At 35.9% G+C, this 16554-nt stretch overlaps 1 long non-coding RNA gene across 2 annotated transcripts; it reads right to left on the reverse strand.

Moving 5' to 3' along the window:
* Positions 1-209: 209 nt before the first annotated feature.
* On the reverse strand, positions 210-9454 carry LOC142170519 (uncharacterized). 2 transcript variants are annotated; one of them, XR_012699748.1, is made up of 2 exons: positions 4830-9454; positions 210-4582 (listed from the first exon to the last, which is right to left on the reverse strand). It is a non-coding gene; the product is annotated as an uncharacterized LOC142170519 (long non-coding RNA). The 2 variants fall into 2 exon arrangements; XR_012699747.1 differs by having other exon boundaries at positions 210-4597.
* Between the last annotated feature and the right edge of the window lie 7100 nt (positions 9455-16554).

Raw genomic sequence — 16554 nt, forward strand, 5'->3', positions numbered from 1 at the left:
ATATTAGGCATGGGAGACAAGATGTAATGAGTTGGTTTGATATGTTAGTTTAATGTAGTGGGGGATGAGTAAGAAGATAATGAGTTTGGTAGGAGAAAGTGTGGTTTTATTATTTGATTAAAGGGTCTGGGATGAGATATAAATAAAGGAACTTGATCAGATTTAAAAAAAAAAAAGACAGAGAACAAGGGAGAGAATATAGAAGAAAATTTTAAGAGAGAAGAAATTCCGAAAAATACTAAGACTTTAGAAAAATAAAAAGAAAAAACATTCTGAAAATTCAAAAGAAGAAGAGTATACACCTGATATACAATCCAAATATTCTGATATACGGATTCAGAAATTAAGAGTTAAACACTAACTAGCCTTTCAAAAATCTGAAAAGATTCCCTTTGCTTCTGTCCGTTATTTGTTGTTGTTGTTTCTGGATCTTTGTCTTAATTTTAAAATCTGTCACTAAGTTTCTCGTTGCTGGTTGTTACTGGTTGCTGGGGTTGCTGTTGTTGTATGCTACTGAATTTCTGCTGATCTCCCTTTTCTTTTGCTTCCAATATCAGGTACACAACTGACACGCTGATTATTGTAAACTGAAACAGGAAGCATTAATACGAAAAAAATGAAGAATTGAAGTTCTAAATTTATTTAATTATATTCTGAATTTTATTTGTATATATAAATTATTTAGCTTACAAAAATCAGAATCATGTAGCTATTTAATATATATAGTGGAACATCTGACGATAGCTTAACGGATGAACTATCTATATATATTGCCTAAAAATAAATGAATGGTGTAGCAACTCCGTCTAGTTAAAAATCAAACGAATAGGCCATTTCGAACTTGTAGGAATATTGTTTAGTTAAATAATATTGGTTAATTTCAGCATGTAAATGGTTTAGGATTAAAATTAGATTGCTAAGTTTTTTTTTTAATTTGACAAACTGAGAACATGCCTAGTATAATGTAACTAGGTAGTAACATGTCAATAAGACGGCCCAGGTCTAGTTTTATGTCATACACGTTGGGCCTGGGCCCGCATTGGCAACGGACTGCCCTGCTTGCATCATTTTCAGAATTTATGAATCATATTCGAAACCCAACTATAACAACTCAAGCATGTAAATAAATTAAGACCTTTTCTCTTTCATTTTATAGAGACATAATAGAAAAATGTAGTCATTGTAGGTTTATCCTTTCATAAAATGAGACGAGCCTCACCAAATAAAACAATGCAAATTGCGGGGCCCTCAATAACTGGTCACAATAAAATACTTAGAATTTGGGATGGACTGTTTAGTGAATTTCACTACCTTCCCCAAAGACAATAAACGCGTTAGACTCTTTAGGCGCGACTTAATTAAATTACATTCTTAAACTCGGGTGCGCATTTATGTGACCCAAATTCAAATCTCAACGGAGTCGGAATGTATTAACAACCATGGGTGCATTGACTGTGACGTGGTTCGAGACGCATTTTCACGACGTTGTAATTCTATAAAAATAATAATAATAAAAGCGGTTTAAACTTAATGAAAGCACATAAGTAATAACATGTATTAAATCAGATATCTAGCCATTATAACAATTAAAGCGACCGTGCTAGAACCACGGGATTCGAGGGTGCCTAACACCTTCCCTCGGGTCAACAGAATTCCTTACTTAGAATTTCTGGTTCGCAGACCTCATTTGGAAAGTCGAATATTTTCCTCGATTTGGGATTCAAGATAAACTGGTGACTTGGGACACCAAAAGCCAAACCTTTCCCAAGTGGCGACTCTGAATTAAATAAATAATCCCATTTCGAATATTGTCACTTAAATTGGAAAAAACTCCCTCGCGCATCATACCCTTCGGGGCGGGCGCGCAAAAAGGAGGTGTGACAGCTCTGGCGACTCTGCTGGGGATTTTGAGGTAATCAAACGTCACGATCAGTCGGGATTGGACTGACGCATCACTGAGGCCGGGTATGTTTTCCACCTCTTGCCAGATAGAGCCCTGTGAAACCGGTCCTGCCACCTTTTCTTTCTAGCATGTTTTGGGGCTTAGGGTTAAACCGAAAAGGAATCCAAAGAAAGGTAAACAAAGAGCGAGGAAATGAATTTAAAAAGAGAAGCGTCCTTTTCGGGGAAAAGAAAGACTTATCTGAGGTGCATGCTGGCTTTAAATTGACATAACCTGTTTTTTGGACTGGATGCCCGACTCTCACGAACCTACATTTTCTCACGAACCAAATGGATCTATGTTTCCAAACCAAGGAACCTTGCCAGAACCTTCTGTGGTGAAATCCTCTTTTTGGCCGACAGCGCCCTTTGCGAGTTTTCGCTAGCCGACCTCTCTCATTTCTCTTCTTACCGTCGCCTTATAGTGCTCGTCATGAGTTTTCACTAACAAGACTCTCTCATTTTGATTTCTCTGCTCGCCATCGCCTTATGGTGCCTGTAGGTTTTCACCAATAAGACTCTCTCATTTTATTTCTCTGCTCGCCATCGCCTTATGGTGCCTATAGGTTTTCACCAATAAGACTCTCATTTTATTTCTCTCATCCTGACTGCGTCGGATCTGAGCAAACTGCGTCCTTTGATTTTGAAGAAAATTTTGCCGATTGATCAGAAGGATTTGCAACAGGTTTGGGGTCAAAAGAACTTGGATTGAATTGCAACTTTGGAACCGTCCAGGCGGGATTATCGCCGAATTATTATAATGTCTGCCCCAGTTTAACTTTTGGGGAAAATTGGATTTTTGTTTTGGTGTGACTGAACCCCATAGAGAGGCTGCCTACGTATCCTTTCGGAATCAAGTCAAACGTAGTTCAGGCTCAATCAATTGTTGGTTTTTTTTTTCCCGGAGCATCTGGGATTTTTTGATCCTCAAACCTAACTGCAATGGCTAATCGCGCGGGACTTAACCTTTCCAACTTTATTTTTTTTCTTTGTAGGCCTTTCTTTTCCGTCTTCTTTCTTCCAACTTCAATTTTAGAGCATTTGGGGTACCTTGGTTTCTCCGACTTTGCTGAGGCGATTAGCCATGTGAACTCAACCCTTTCGACTTCAATTGCCTTTATAGGTGCTTTAATTTTATCTTCTCCTTCCAAGAGTGTTGATTCCTGAGCATCGGCCGCCATGGCTAGTCGAGGTCGACTTGATGCACCTGCTGAGGCTGGGTGCCTTTTGCACATTAGCGTGTATCAAATGAAAACCCTGTAAATCAGTCTTGCCATCCTTTCATTGTCTTGGTTTTGGAAGAGTGTTAGACTAAAAGGATCCAAAGAGAAATAAATAATTGAATGGAGAATGAGTTTAAAAACTAAAAGTGTCCCTTTCGGAGAAAGTAGAGAAGGACTTATCTGGAGTGCATGCGGACTTCAATGAACATGACATGCCTTTTGGACTGGATGCCTGATCTGTGTAAACCGTCCGACTCTCAAAAATTCATCGCAACTTTGCCTTGAATACCGAGGAACCTTGCCAGGACTTTGTTGATGTTGATGGCTGTGAGGATCTTATTTTCGATCATGGGCGCCCTTTGTGGGTTTTCACAAGCAGGCATTTTTCATCTCATTTCTTACCATCTCCTTATAGTGCCCGTGTGGGTTTTCACTAAAAAGACTTTCATTTGATTTCCTCTGCTTACCGTCGCCTTATGGTGCCCGTGTGGGTTTTCACCAATAAGGCTCTCTCATTTCATTCCTCTCATTTTGTTGTATCAGACCTAAATAACTCCATCCTCCCATTTTGAACCGCTTTTCCGATTGATCAGAAGGACTTGAACAAGGTTTGGGGTGAAAAGAATTTGGATTGAACTACAACTTTGGAACCTTTTAGGCGGGATCATTGCTGAACCGTTATAACTTCTGCCCCAGTTTCACTTTTGGGGGACTTTGGATTTTTATTTTGGTGTGACTGAACCCCAAGGAGAGGCTGCCTACGTATCCTTTCGGAATCAAGTCAGACGTAATTCAGACAAATTATTTGTGTGCTTGGTTTTCTTTTGTTTTTTTTTCTTTTTTTTTTCTTTTGTTTTTTTTTTTCCGTTTTGTTTTGTTTTTCTCTTCTTCTCTCTCTTCTTCTTTTTTTTTGCTTGTTTCCTTTGTTGTTGTTTTTTTTAATTTTATTTTTTCTTTTCAATCGATTTCTTTCTCTCCCTTTTTTTATTTCATTTTTCAATAACACTTTCAAGTTCCAAAGAGGGTAGTCAAAGAATGGTAACCGGCTCAAAGGGTTTGCAAAGGGTCGATAGTGTTTGGGTAGCGAGAATGAAAGCCTTCGTCATCCCAACCGGAGAATATTAGAATTATATGAAGGATCAAACAAAGTACCTTTTGACTGCATTTGCATTGACAGTTATTTCGGGGACATTTCTTCGATGTGTCCCAAGTTCAACGCACTCTTTTGGCAGTACTCTTGTTGCAATGGATGGACCTTTCCAATCGGGGAACCAATTTTCCTTCAGTTGTTCCAACTCTTTGTTTTATTTCCTTAAGCTAATCTTCCTTGCGAAACAATTCTTGATTCATTATTTTGACGTCTGACAGCGTTTTAGGATCCGGGCATGAAGTCCATAAGCATGTCATGTTATTGAAATCTACATTTAACAGAACTAAAAAAAAAATAAGAAAAGTGAAATTAAGAAAAGAGACATTCCTGGACAATGAAATTAATTTTTTTGATTAATTTCAAAAAGCATGTCATGTTATTGATTTTTTTTTTGATTTTGATGATTTTTTTTTGAAGATAGAAGGGTTTGCATCAGAAAGTAAGACAATAAGGTAAAACATCCGGATCACACCCTGAGATAATCCGGATGCAGAAAAGATAGCAAGACTGGTTACCGAGACTCCCGTCTGATGGGGAACTTTCAGGCTTGGCGACCAATTTTCGGCTTTTCTTCTGTTTCGGCAATGGCTGCAATGGGCTTCAGTGCCGGATCAAATTCCTCATCTTCACAAATCATTCCGACTGTTGGCCTGTTGTTGTGTGCAGGCAACATATTGTTCATCACATCAGGAGCTTCTTCATCCCGAAAAATGATTCTTTCAGCTTCAATCAAATCTTCGACCGCCCTTTTGAGGGTCCAACAGTCCTTTGTACTATGTCTCACTGCTCCAGAGTGGTATTCACATCCAGCGTCAGTTCAGTGCGAGGAGGCTCGGGTTTGGCCGGTTTGGGGCCACCAGCTGCAGCAGACCTTGCCTGACTAGCTTTTGGAACAAACTCGAGTATGATTCACCAATAAGGGTGAACTGATTCCTTTTGAAAGGCTCTCTTGGGCGAGGTTTGTACTGGGAATATTTGATTTGGGATTATATGGAGCTTGGTAAGGATGGACATTTTTGGGAGGTAGAGCTCGGTTTTGTGTATAATGTTGTGGCCGCATGCAAGGTTGCGCGTTCATCACCGCATACCAACAAAACCAACCACCTGAACAGAACCTGACTAATTTGCTCACACCATAACCTTGTTAGTTTGAGACATTTAACATATAGGAAATCGCATGTTGGGATGCAATGCACCTAACAGTTAAACACTTCTATCATGTGTTTGAACGGTTGCATGTTTCATCTCGGCCTTAACTAACTCTTTCAGCATGTACTTCTTTTATTTTATTTATGCCTCTCTTTAATCACTCTCGATTGTCTCATTTTGTTTTTGCCGCTCTTTATTCTTTGGCACTCTTTTTTTTCACTCTTTTTTTGGTCGCTCTTTTTATTCTTTATTTTTTCACTCAATTAATTTTATGGCTATGATCGAATCCGATGAGGATTGCCTACGTATCATGACCCCGCATGAATCAGATCTTGCGTAGTTCGGGAGGATCGAGAATGGAGTAAATAAACTAATTCTCTTTTTTTTTTGTTTTTTTTGGAATTTTTGAATGCTTTAAAAGAAGAAAGGAAATATTTTTTTTTATTATTTTGATTTTGATTTTTGATTTGCTTTTGAAAGAAAGACTTTTTAAACCTCATTTGCTTTTGAATTGGACTTTGGGAATTTGAAAAGTAAAAAGAAAATATTTTTGTTTGAAATTTCATTTGTTTTACCTTTTCTAAGGAAGAAAGGAAATATTTTTGGATTTTGGATGTTGCCTCTTAATTTTCGAAAGAGGGAATTTTTTTTTTTAAGAAAAATGTTTTTAATTTCTGAGCTTTTTATTTATTTACAAAAACTTCTAAAGAAAAACGAAAACATTTTCTGGACTTCAAAAATAAAAAAAAATATTTGTTTTGAAAGAGGGACTTTTAAGAAAATATTTCGGATTTCTGAGTTTCTCTTCTTCCCCTTTTTTTTCTTTTTAATTTACGAAAGTACTTTTAAAGAAAAGTAAAAATATTTTTGGACTTTCATTTTTAAAATTTTTATGGATATTTATAAAAGAAGTATTTCTAAAGAAGAAAAGAATATTTTTGGATTTTTGTTTCTGTTTTTTTTTATGGGAAAAATACTTCAAAATGAAGGAAACCCGCATTTTAGACCTTGATTTTATATTATTTCATTTTTCCGTATGAAAAACTTCAGAAAGAAAGGAACTACCCTTTTTTTTTGAGTTTTAAAAACTTCATTTTTTTAAGGAAAGATCTATAAAGAAAAATATTTTTGCATTTTTGAAAATTGGGGCCGGAACTGATGAGGTTTGCCTACGTATCTCACATCCGATGAGAATCAGACCCACGTAGTTCGGTAAAAACGAGACTCTTTTTCATTTTCATTTTTGGCATTTTATAAACAAATAACAAAACTATTTTCACTTTCCATGGCAAGACAGACTATTTTTTTTTCCTATTTTTGAAAACAAGACGGAATAACGACTTTTTTTTTTCATTTTCAACAAACAATAAAACAATCTATTTTTTCCCAAACTAAAATAACGACTCTTTTTCTATTTTTTCTTTTGCTTTTAGTAAAAAAAATATTAAAAATAAAATATTTTCCTTTTTCCATTTTTTTTTAAAAATTCGGCAGAGTTTCGACACTATTTTGACATTGGTTATTTTTTCTAAAACAGATAATCAACTCTCCGTACTCTATTTCTCTCCCTTTTTTTTATTTTTTTTATTTTTCAAATACTCCAAAGCCGGTCAGCATGCATGTCCGAGACAAATAAATGCACGGAAAACAAGTAGGATGCATCGAGATGGTCTTTTTATTTCAGGTTGCTAGCCCTAGAGGGACCCAACCCCTGTGTTGAGTCCCCTAAGTCAAATGCAACATGATGCAAACAAACGTTCCTACTAGGGATCCGGCATGAAGTTGAGTTATTCTAGGTTCGTAACCTGGGTATTTGTTCTAGACTGTGTACCCGAGCGGACAACTCGAGTCGAGGAGGGGGCAACTTACCGGGAACCAAAAGGCCATCCGGCTTCGTAACTTGTCCGAGCCTCTTTTTTATTTCAAGGTATGACACTAACAGAATAGGGAGTCTCAACCAGTAAGCACATCCCCGGAGGTGAAGAGAGAAGGGTTTCAGCACAGTTTATATACAGTTCAGATAATATCAAAGCGGTAAAAAACAATATTTAGCACATTATGCCCAAACATGTAACAAATTCAGATAAAACCAAATATAACAATTTATCTAAGCTCGAATTTCTAACCCTGAACCAGTGGTTCTGGGTTATTCTTCCCCAGCAGAGTCGCTAGAGCTGTCACACCTCCTTTTGCGTGCCTACCCCAAAGGGTAAATGCGTGAGGGAGTTTTTCCAATTTAAGTGAAAATATTCAAAATGAGATTATTTATTTAATTCAGAGTCGCCACTTGGGAAAGGTTTGGCTTTTGGTGTCCCAAGTCACCGGTTTATCTTGAATCCCAATTCGAGGAAAATATTCGACTTTCCAAATGAAGTCTGCGAACCAGAAATTCTAAGTAAGGAATTCTGTTGACCCGAGGGAAGGTGTTAGACACCCCCGAATCCCGTGGTTCTAGCACAGTCGCTTAAATTGTCATAATGGTTAAATATCTGATTTTTATACATGTTATGACTTGTGTGCTTTTATTAAGTTTAAACCGCTTTTATTAGTATTTTTTTTTATAGAATTGCAACGTCGTGAAAATGCATCTCGAACCACGTCATAATCAATGCACCCGTGATTGTTAATACGTTCCGACTCCGTTGAGATTTGGATTTGGGTCACATGAAATGCACACCCGAGTTTAAGGAAATTAATTCAAATAGCGCGCCTAAAGCAACTACGCACTTTCAAGTTTGCGTGGGCCATGAAAAATTCAATTAATGGCACACCTCGATTTCTAAGGAGTTAAAATTAATTAAGTGAGGGCCACGGGTTTTGGGATTTTGTTTGGCATGACACACCTCAAATTATTTTTAAAAGGATAAGATTTGTATTTTTTCTTCTAAGGCAAGTGAAGATGTTCCTACTTTAATCTAATTTGAAATTAGGTATCACAACTATGCCACGAGAGCCATACACGTAATTATAATGATTTTCAAACGTTAATAACTTATATTTGGGATCGTTGTGGGATCTTGCACTAAATAGAGTCAAAGGTATCTTGTGTATAACTTGAATTAATACCCGCCATGATGCTCATTAGCTCTTGGAGCTCTTTTTGGTTAATATTTCACGCTTTCCAAACACGTTCTTTTTTTTGGTTTGACAAGTAATGATGAATAATTATTGATGTATGACAGCAAAGAGCTGTAGCCTTACATCCTATAATTAGGTGTTATTTTAAAACCTTTCAAGAAATCACTGAACATATCCAAATCCTTCCCAAAGTAAGTTTTCTCATATATATATAAAAGAATTAAAATCTAAAGTTACCCTTTCCAAAGTCATTCACCTAATCGTTCAATGATTCCCAAACCTGAAGCCCAAATTTAACTCGTTCACTACTTTACTCGGTCAGTGAAATTAGGAAGAAAAATGCCGAACACATTTCAACCATAAATACCAACATCAACACAACTATATCATAAGAATTTCACACTCTAATTACTTCACAACATGGCAGAATCATTGATAATATAAATTAAACAACGAAAATAGCACAGAGTTTCATATGCTCAACACTATATCATACAAATTCCATTGATAGAAAAGTGAAAATTACATAGTTGAGTGGGTGAGTAATACCTTGAAATAGAGAAAAGGCAGAAAGAAACAGTAGCAGGCGGTATGAAGCTAAACTTCAGCAACAGAAAGCAGTGCTTTCGGCTTGAACAAAACTCAATAGACACCCAGGGAAAGTATTTAAGCTTTAAAGCTTCTAGCAATCCCTTAAATATTTACTAAATCTCCATTTTTCATGTTTCATTGTTCTTTGTCGTTTCCCTTCCCCTCTATTCCGTTCTTCTTTCCTCCTCTCTTTTCTGTTTTTTTGTCTTCTTTTAATTCTGTGTGTGACCGTGTGTGTGTGTTTTTTTAGTAGAGCATGAGGGAAAAGAGAGTGGGGAACGTGTGAGGGGGACAAGGGAGAGTGGAATGAGGAATAAAGGAGAGTGGGGGGACCAGCGTGGGGGACAAGGAGTGGGGGAATAAAGAAGAGTGGGGTAGGGAATAATTTTGTGAGTGGAAAATGTAGAAAAATGGGAAGTAAGTGGGAAAAGTGAGAAAAGAATTCAAACATGGTCAAAAATTAGGTGTTAACAGTATTCACCTTCACGATGTTCTCAATTATTAAATTTGCAATACTATAGTTCATTATTTGAGTTATTCACAAATTTCATATTCCTATAAGTAAAAAAGAACTATAATTATTCATTTGTAAAACAAATTTGAGAGTCAACAATGCTAATTGGTGAATTCAACACATTATTTGCATAGAAACTATTGGACGAATCTCGAATGTTGAGCGTTAGATGTGTTTAAGGCGCACAATTGGGCGTTTGGGAGCATAAGCCTCACAAAAGTAAGCTCCATACATGAGCCTCAATGCATTTTGTTAGTGTCCTGCCCTTGGCGAGCCTCGAGACTAGGCAAGTCCCAAAAAAGCCTTTTAAAATACTGATAAAAATACAGAGATAATGATGCGCAATAATGATATACCAAAATAACAACAATCATTTAATTTAGAGTTGTCATAAGTTCTTCATAGAGAGCCTCCATGATTCAATCATTGAGTCACAATAGGTAAGCAACTGAGTAATATTATAATTTTTGCATAATAAAATCTAATGTTGTAATGATTTTCGGCCAACACTTGTTTCAGTTGCAGGTTGATACTTGTTCACAGCTCCACAAATACAATGTCCATTTCTGCAGTGTGGTTGATATGGAAAGCAGTAAACCTCACACTGCTTCCAATCATTACACGCATGTTGAGCTGATACTTCCAAGCATGGTGAACCTTTAACAAAATCAAATGTCATTTTTAGGCTCAATGTAGTACCATAGATTCAAAAATAAATAGGGATGATCAAGGATTTAATTATGGTGAGAGAAAAAAACAAACAAATAATAACTTATAATAAGTCAATAAATAAATACTTATATAATATAGCATATTATGAAAATATATTAGGTCAAGTGTATTAAGCCTAATTCTTTTAAAGAAAAAGTGATTTACTCGTACTCATTAGAAGAAAGAGAAGACAATCTCGACTCCCTTTTTCTTCATATAAAAAAGTGGAAGATTACTCGTATAAGAAATTTATGTAACATCTAGTTATGTTGAAATCTTTGCACCAAATAGTAACCGAAGATTAGAGGGTTTTTTTTTTTTTTTGAAAAAAAAACAAAATCAAACAACTTTAGTGACAAAAAAGGGAGTTTGATGACTCTATATACGAAAGATTAAAAAAAACATAGGAGATACTGAATGGACCAAGATGAATGAAGATCACCATACCAATTACAGCCAACACTATGTAGACCAAGAAAATTGAAGTTAGGGAAATCTTTCTCATATTATCTAGTTCCAAAGACTAACTGAAAAAATGGATTATTTGGAGGAAACTTCTTGTTTCCTCAAGAAATATATAGGCAAGCATAACCTCAAGTTCAGATTATTGTAATTAGCATATTTGAACAAATATGAAAGAAAAGACTTTCATATGGATGACAAACGAATGGTTTTGACTATGAAGAAGCGTATTTAATGAATTTTAAGAGTACATACTAATTATTTATCTTGTTAAGATATATTTAGAGATATACAAAATCGGATTGATGTAATTTATCTTTGAACCAGTGGCGGAGCTCGGATTTATATAAAGGGGTGTCAAAATCAAAAGAAATTATGCTACAATTAGGAATGGAACTTGCAACTTTTTGTAATTTTTGACACCCCTTGACAATTGCACTAGCAGTTTGTCTTGTGTCAAGGGTTGTCAACCCCTTGTATATATTCAATTTTTTAAAAAAATACCTATTTACACATTGTTATTTTTCGGCGAAGAAGTGTCGGTTGACACCCCTCGGACAAGGGTAGCTCCGCCCCTGCTTTGAACATAAGTGAAAGAACATATTTTGATATGAGTGGAAAATAAATTAGAAATAAATAATTTTGACTATGTAGAGTGGTTGATTGAGTTTTAAAGTAGGGACTTTTTCTATAAGTATAAAATCGGACAATATTTACACAGTTTAGCGAGACTTTGGAGTTCCAGAAAATAGCGAGAGTTTTCTACAAAATAAACAAATCCGGTCAAAACATACAACTTGCATATAATTTTTTATTATGTAGAATTCGGTCAAAATATACACCTTACATACAAAATTTTTGTTATATACAAATTCGGTCAAAATATTAAACTTGCATTTAACTTATATGAGAGAAATTGTCATAAAGATCCCCAAAAAACTTGAATTGGCCATGCTTATTTTCTTTCTCAATTTCATTTGGTTTGGAAAATGGCTAAATGAGTGAGTTAAGATGGTTGGGGCTTTTTTAATATTTCCAAAATTTGTAGGCCACCTATTAAACTTTAAAAAAATTTATTTCCCAATTTTTTCCCGCTAGTTTCTCTTTCTTCTTTCTATTCTCTCTCACTCAACCTCCTCGACTAAGGTGGTTTTCGGCGGCATCCGATAAGAGTCAAACTTCGATTTTGGGTTGAATCGTATACATAGATCCAACAATCATTGTATATTTTCTCAGAACTTGCCATTTTGTAGATTCTAATTTTTTTTCATTTCTTACAACTGCGATTTGCGGTTTGTATATGGATTCGTACATGTGCATTTGCAATTTCAATTGGGTTGTGTATAACCATATCTTATATGGCGTGGGTGGTTATATTTTCTTCTTGGACTACCTTTGGGCTCTGTACTTTAGATTTTTATTGTTGGCGACTTAATATTTATTGAAAAATCTATGGTCGATTATCGCCTAGTCATAGATGGTTGCTAGAAATTGGGCTTGTTTTTCTTATATCCCGACATAAGTTTCAAATTATTAAATATGACATTGCATATTTGTATATAGGTAACATGAGGAAGAAATCAATTGCTAAGAAACATATTTCTTCGGCAAAGATAACAATTGCACAGCCTTCAAAACCTCCAAACAGGAAATGAAATCTAGAAACTTTGGAAGCTTCCCCTAGTAAATAAATGTTGAGATTTCTAAGTGTGACAGGAGGAAAAAGAACAGAGAGCCATCAAAGTCTACCAGTAAAAAAATAACAATATAAAGGTCTAGATTAGTTGACAAAGGCATACCTATTAGTAAAAAATCTGTTGTAAGGAGCTTAGCATTATAGGGTGTTGATGATGAGGAGGAAGAATACTTGGGCATAAATTCAGCACAAAATCGAACGGAAGAATAGTTTTTTTTGAAAAAGCAATTATCGAAGAATAAAACGATAATGTAGATGAAGCTTTAGGTGGGGAAGATGATGAAAATAGTAATGATGCTCCAGAGGAGTATGAAAATGGTAATGTTGCTCAGGAGGTTGATAAAAATGCTGCTGAAGAAAAAGAAGAAGAAGAAGAAGAAGAAGAAGAAGAAGAAGAAGAAGAAGAAGAAGAAGAAGAAGAAGAAGAAGATGATGATGATGATTAATACCCTGAAGATGGTGAAGATGAATTGAAAAATGTGACCAAGATGTTCTATCAATTCTTGTGTTTGTAAGGGCGATCGATGCATCTAAATACAAATTCTGAACTTTTCTAAGAAAGCATAGACATTTCCTAGCTAAGATTAGTGTGAGGTCTAGGATCAATCAGTTTCATCAGTTCAAGGATCAGACAGTCAAATTGATGGAAATGTTTGATAGTATTTATTTGGACAATTTGCAAAATTTTCAAAGCATTGGACTCAGTTCAATGGACAACTTGTCCATTCCCTGTTGATTTGCCAAATTTATTGTGTGAAGAAGCACGGGTTACGATTTTTAGTTGGAGACAAGCCTGTTGAATTTGAATTGAAGGAGTTTGCTCTAATGATTGGATTTAACTGTGGTGCCAAATCAAGTAAATAAGAAATGGACCAAGTGTTCGAGGATGGAAAAGAATTCTATGATAAAATGTTTGTAAATAGCAGGAAGGGGGTAGAAGTAAAGAAGCTTTTGATGATATTGAATTCCAAGAGATTTAACATAGAAGAGAGGTTTAAGTTTTTATTGGTGGGGTTTGTCCATTTAATCTTGCTTGCAAGGGATAATATAGTGCGTGTCGATAAGAAGTGGATTTGTATGGCTAACAATTTAGAAGTCTTTATGAAATATCCATGGGGCAAGAAGTGTTTTGAGCTTAAAATTGAGTACATGAAGAAGGACACTTTGCCAGTTTACAAATCATATGTGACCAATAGTAAGAAAAGCAAAATCTCTGATAAAAAGTCCAAATCGGTTAGTTATGCCATGTACGGCTTCCCATGGGCATCGTGGTCAGTATTAAAAATATCTCAAAAATTCTTTGTAGTTCAATACGATTATTTTATTTGTAGAAGACTAACATTGATATATTTTTATTCACATTAAATGTAGGCATGAGCATACGAAACAATTCAACTATTTGATCGTAATGCCGAGAAATCACAGGTCGTAACGCTGCTGCTGCCAAAGATATTGAGATGGCACATCAAGAAAGTGACATGTGACCCTGATTGGGATTTTTTAAGCAGGTAGTTGATGACCATAGTGTGGTAAGATAGAAAGTGCAATAACACTCCTGTGGTAAGATAGAGAATGATATAACACTCCATCAGTAAATTAGAATCAACTAGAGTAGGAGATTATCATAGACCTCGTATCGATTTTTTGGTATTGCTTGTCTATTGACTTCTATCTATGCTATATTTCAGGAAGTGCACCATTACCTTATTCCTACCTACATGAGATAGATGTGGACTAAATGAAGAATTTGGTACCGTATGATAATGGGGCAGCGAATCCTATAATTAACTAGTTATCAGTTGATGTTGAATAGGTAATTGCCATTAAAAAGGCACCTAGTACAATGAGTTTAGAGATTAATGATGAAGTTGACTTTGGTGATGACCCTTTGGATGGGAGTATTCCTCCGGGTAACAGGACATTACCCAGTTAACTAATAAGTGGATAAAAATTTATAAAATATACCTATCTAAAAATGTGGCACAAAGCCACCATGACAAAAAATTACTCTTAGTCATTATGCCATGTGGCCATGTAAGAGTTCATTAAAAATCTAACCAAGTAAGAATTGATTATAAGTCTTACCTAATTAGGATAAGAACATTCACAACCCATTTTTGATATATCATCTTTCTTCAAATAAAAATGTTAGAAGCAGAAGCAATTTCATTCCAAAACTTCAAAGAATCCAAAGCAAAATTTTGTTCATAAATTTCAAAGAAGCAGGAACAAATTTCGTTCAAGGATTTCAAAAAGCAGAAGCTTAATCCGTTTTTTTAGGGTTCAAAGTTCAATCGACGAAGGTTTCCAACGAAATATTATACAGAGTTTTCCCTACTCCAGGTATGTTAGGGCCATACCTTGTTTCTTTTGGCATCGTCCAAATTATAGTGAAGAAACGAGCAAACACATAATTTTTATAAATTACTATATTCATAGAGATACTAGGGGTGTCTATATTCTTGATTCCCCATGAGAATTATTATTATCTTCTATTCATGGGTTTTATAATAATACGCAGTTGAAAAAGTTTATCCTAAGGAATATTGAGATTCTTACGTATTTTTCATGCATTTCACCCATTTATACATGTACATTTACCCATGACCAGATGGCGTTATATACGCGTATATATGTAAATATATGTATATGGGATATGGGAAAAGGTTACGACGTTATATACGCACTACCACCTGATCAGTTGGTATATGTTGATGATGTTGCCCACAATGGGCGAGATGATATGATGGGATGACCTCAGTGGCTTGGTGATATTATTGACACCCATACGTATGCATGACACGATATTTGTATGCACATGCATGACATTATAAATGTTTCAGAATTTACAAAGTTATTCAGATTTACAGATGGATTTCTTTATTCCATGTTTCATCTATGTCTTTTACGTACTAATTTTCATGCCTTAAATACTCAGTACATTTTTCGTACTGATGCCCTATTTCACGAGGCTTGCGTTTCATGCCCTCAGGTGCAGGTAGGCAAGGTGACGCTCCCCCTCCTTAGGATCCTTGATCAGCGAGAGTTGGCATGCTCCACTTGATCGGGAGCTGCTTTTGACTTTGGTGTATATATATATGGGTATGACATGGCTCAGTCCCGTCTTTGTACAGTTATATTTCTATTAGAGGTCTGTAGATAGTATGTCTTGTTGGATAGTATGTGTCCTTGCCGGCTTTCAGTTTTGAGATGTATAGTTGTCTATAGCAGCCTTCTTGGGTAGATTTCCTTCATGTACATTATTCTCGTAATTCAGTAGATGTTATTCAGGTTTATATTTTAGACGCATGCTTAGGGGTGTTTTACAGGTAGGACTCAGGCACCCGTCGCGGCCCATCAGTTTGGTCGTGACAAATAATCTCCCTAGATCTAAGATGTGTCAAAAGTCCTCAAAATAGCATTTTTACATATATTTATACAAAGTACGGTCGGGCCCCGACGAAACACATTTTCCTATGCGAAATAGGACTTTGGCTCTGTAAAATTTGCACAGGCATGCTGCATGGGATAACGCACCACACGGTGTGCTTGTGGGGAACTTCAGAGATCATGCAATTTGAGGGTAGCAACAATTTACACACCCGCGTCGTGCTACACGGCTCCCCACCCGGCACGACTCTTGAAATTTGGAAAATTATAAAACGTGAAAGTTGTGTCCCTTTTAAATAGCTTTCCAATGATATATTGTGGGGCCTAAACAGATTTTTGAGAAAAATGTTATGTGCATTTTACTGGACAATACACAGTATGCCCTCGATTCTTCATTTAGTTCATAAAGCGCATTATCATCTGTTGATCCCCGAACACTATCCCAACTTAATCCTTGGGCTTTTACTCAGACTTCAAAGCTCATGATATCTTGAATTCATTCCATAACATCTACATAGATCGGAACCACTCCTACAAGGCATAAAACACATGAGGGTACTTCTTTTTCATTTCTTCCTAGGCTTCCCAAGTGGCTTCTTCAACCTGCTGGTTTCGCCATAACTCTTTCATAGAGGCAATTTCTTTATTT

This window comes from Nicotiana tabacum, chromosome 16, assembly GCF_000715075.1.
Source record: "Nicotiana tabacum cultivar K326 chromosome 16, ASM71507v2, whole genome shotgun sequence".
NCBI classification, from domain to species: domain Eukaryota; kingdom Viridiplantae; phylum Streptophyta; class Magnoliopsida; order Solanales; family Solanaceae; genus Nicotiana; species Nicotiana tabacum.